The sequence below is a fragment of the Amia ocellicauda genome, chromosome 2 (genome assembly GCF_036373705.1).
Source record: "Amia ocellicauda isolate fAmiCal2 chromosome 2, fAmiCal2.hap1, whole genome shotgun sequence".
NCBI classification, from domain to species: domain Eukaryota; kingdom Metazoa; phylum Chordata; class Actinopteri; order Amiiformes; family Amiidae; genus Amia; species Amia ocellicauda.
The window spans coordinates 19,975,514-19,979,289 of NC_089851.1; the positions used below are offsets into that span (position 1 = coordinate 19,975,514).

Here is a 3,776-nt window from a genome sequence, read left to right on the forward strand (position 1 = left end):
TCCTGGATTACTTCATCCAGGAAGGCAATCATTCTGCAAACCTGACACTGTAGTGGCCACATGTTTCTAAATTTAGTAAGTTGTTAGTGCCCTAAAATTGTCTCTTGGCTTTTGTTCCCTAATTCAAATGCTTGACTTTTTCTTTTCCTTTGTTACCGAGAAACAGCGCAGCAGGTGCTTAAATACCTTTGTGTTTGGCTTCCTGCTACTAATTGACATCTCACTGACTCACTGACTCCACCTCCAGATTCCTAAACTAGGTCAACTTTCCTTCAATCTAGTTACTCTAACCAAAACAGCAGCTGGACTGAATTAACTACAATTAAGACAAAACTAAAAACAAGATTAGGAATGCTAAGACTGTCTGAAAGTAGAAACACAACTAAATAGCTTTCTCTCTCACCTGTCCTGTGTCTGACTTGGGTAACTCCTAATCACTTAGGATGGCACAGTCTACATATAGGCCGTCCTCGGGGGTCATACTGGTCTAATCTCCAGTTCCTTTGATCAGGGCCCCCTCCTTCTCAGGACCTATCTTGCAGTTGGGGATCTAGCTGAAAAACATTAGCAGGAGAGGCAGACATGGCTTAGTTTGGACTTTGACTGGCCCTGCAGAGTTATGTTCTAATTTCTCCCATCGATTCTCTAGACATTGCAGTCATTTGAAGACACTCCTTAATTATTGGAGATTAGGGGCTGATTTATAGTCACTTACTTGCTGGGTCTGATAACACAGATTCTGAGGTTCTATGGTTTGGTGCACCTCCACTCGCAGCTGGGCCTCCCGCATTATAGCCAGAAATGAGAGGTCTTCCTGTAAAAGAACTTGGGTCCTTAACTCACGGAGAATAGTAGGGCCTCTAAGTTCATCAACAAACTGGTACCGCATCACAAGATCAGAATCTCCAAATCCTCTTGGGTCCCTCTTCTGTAGTCTTTTAAATGCCTCCTGCAGTCTTAATGCAAACTCACTGACATTTTCTTGGGCCTACAATTGAAGTAAGGAGAATGAACAACCGAGACAGGGACCCTATCTAGAAAATATCTCCCCCAAAACAGTGAAAATGTTTGCTATTGTGTCACACTCCCTTTCTGGTAGGATTAGAATCTACCTTCCCCTTCTACTTGATTGACCACCAAATTGATCTGTACACTCTCTGGAACCGCATGTAGTCTCAATGTCACCTGCAATTGTGCTTTCCATTCTGCAAAATGGATCTCAGATTTATCAACTTACAAACTGTTTTAATAGAAACACTGACTATACCAGTACTTTAAAGCTATGCTGCACTTCGTTCTTCATATTAATTGCTTACAGACCAGAGTTAATAAAAGGTCCTTACTGGATTTTGTTCAAAATGTAACTGGAATAAATATGATTTGATATGATTCACCTGTGATCTGAGGCATAGTTTATTAAAAGGCACTATACAATGTTCAATTGAAAGTGAATTAAGTGACTTAGGACTGACAGTGACGCTGTCAACTAGAGGGCGACTTTACAAAGTTCATAAATCAACGTATTCTTGCTTTTAAACACATTCCCAGTAAAATAATAATAATAAAAGTATTTTCTTCTTCGTGGTAGAAGCTTTACCAATTTTTTTCAACAAATGCATACAGAAACGCACAAAGAAAAACAAATAATTACATATACAGAAATGCACCTTCAATACCTCGTGATAGTGTATAGGAATGGTTCATTTTCAAATGCATGAACAACAGCGTGTCATGTTACATGCTATAGAAATTGTAGCCTACTTTCATTACACCGCATGGAGTGTATTGTATATTTACTATATAGACTAAAGTATATTGTTTAAATCATAATGGTGGTGGGTAATTTTGTTTTGTATTTGAAAATTGATTGATCTTATTTATTGATTCATAAAAAGATACAAAGTGACAAAAACATCACCCTCCTTCGAGCCGGATTCGAACCAGCGACCTAAGGATGCCCGTGTTTCCGCTACAGTCCTCCGCTCTACCAACTGAGCTATCGAAGGGTTGTGTTAAACATGTGGAAGTATTGGTATTTAAATGAGCTACTACATTATACATATGACATGTATATTAAGTACATATTAAGTGAAGTATATAATTATAATTGATATTTCATGAGTATATAAATTATTCGTATTAAGGCGTTCAGGGGCTGATATTTAATAGTTTGTTAAACAAAGTTGCTAGACCATGCGTAAGAAATATTCGATAATCACGTTAGCCAAATCCATGTTTTGAACAATTGGTATTATATAACTTGGATACATAACTAAATAGACCTACTAAAGATCTTTGAAATACAGACTTCATAACAGGAGTTTACATTGTTACACGACATGATCCGTGTTATTAAAACTAAGTTAGTTCCAACTTCCCTTCTAGCGGGCTGTTGTCGGTTGGGGACTATTTTTGGAGAAGCATTACAAAAGAAAGAAACAAAGAAACACCAGATATAACCGATACATTTCAACTAATTATAGGAAATGATATATATTTATGTTTACATATCACAAATCACATTTGCATCAGTATAAGCCATATCCTGTACGCTGCTTCCTGCAATAAGGGGAATTAGCTCAGATGGTAGAGCGCTCGCTTAGCATGCGAGAGGTAGCGGGATCGATGCCCGCATTCTCCAGGCTTTTGCGTCTTCTTTACCATTTTATAAACGTTTTCAATTAATTCATGAAAATGTATTGATTTATTTAATACACAATACATACAGTGCGAATGAATAAAATGCGGTTTCGTTTTGGTCAGTTGTTTATTAGGCCAAGCTTCTCGTTTCCCGCTGTATTTGTGCTGATGGTCTTATATTTTTTGCACGTAGCCTTACAACTTTGGAGCTGTTGTCTTACCTCGGTGTCATGTATAGCAGGGCGCTTAAAAAGCTCTCGGGTTGTTGTGTGGCAGACAGCAAGTGGCAGACGAAATCTGCAATAATTTTAAAAATAAACCCGAGAATCCCAGGCATGTTCAAATTTATCCCACACCATCTGCGACGTTACTAATGGCGAACACATCTGCAGGCTACTGAAACTATATCGCTGTTGTCTAATTGACTTTCTTTAAATAAAACGTGACGGCTCTGCAATCAATTAAGCAAGTCTCCCACTGCTATATCACTATCAGCTGGGTGAAATGTCAGTTGCATTACAGTTAGAAAGGCAATGGCAATTTCATTGTAGATAAAATCACGTGAAAAAGTACAATTTACTTTGATAATTGCATCTTATTGTTCTGTTAGTCTTATTTTAATAGAGAAAACAGTTTGTTTATTCATACATTTTGAGTTATAAATACTAACCACTTATTTTTCCCCATCACATTTCTGGTGTTTAGCAGCTGAAAGACAAACAGGCCCAACATCTGCTTATACAGTTGCTGTAATTGGTATGCAATGTTACTATTATTAGTAAAAGTGTCAAATATCTGATAGTAGTGATGAATGTGGTTACTTTGTTTGCTAACTTTATTGTATATCCAGAATATGCATTGCATATTTTAATTAGGCTCATTTGGAGACTCAAATATGGGTGTATATCCATGTAAAATGACTGTTTTAGTTGTGACTGGACTGACTTCAGCTGTTGGTCTCCTTGAGTGGCTGTGTTTTCTTTGAAACGGGACTGTTTATTTCCCTCCCTTTCAGTGGCACAGCAGCTGCCAGAGCTTCTCCTCTTGTCATTTTCATATATGGACAAGTCCACATGGCAACCTTTGACGTTGATGCTTCTAAAAACAGCGCTGACACTCAGCCGACCGCCAGGCGT

General features: G+C 38.0%; 2 non-coding genes across 2 annotated transcripts; one reads left to right on the forward strand and one right to left on the reverse strand.

Annotated features, from left to right (window-relative positions):
* Positions 1 to 1,920: 1,920 nt before the first annotated feature.
* trnay-gua (transfer RNA tyrosine (anticodon GUA)) lies at positions 1,921 to 2,006 on the reverse strand. Its single transcript is given in 2 exon segments — positions 1,921 to 1,956; positions 1,970 to 2,006. It is a non-coding gene; the product is annotated as a tRNA-Tyr (tRNA).
* A 562-nt stretch (positions 2,007 to 2,568) lies between these two features.
* trnaa-agc (transfer RNA alanine (anticodon AGC)) lies at positions 2,569 to 2,641 on the forward strand. The gene has a single exon. It is a non-coding gene; the product is annotated as a tRNA-Ala (tRNA).
* The last annotated feature ends 1,135 nt before the right edge of the window (positions 2,642 to 3,776 follow it).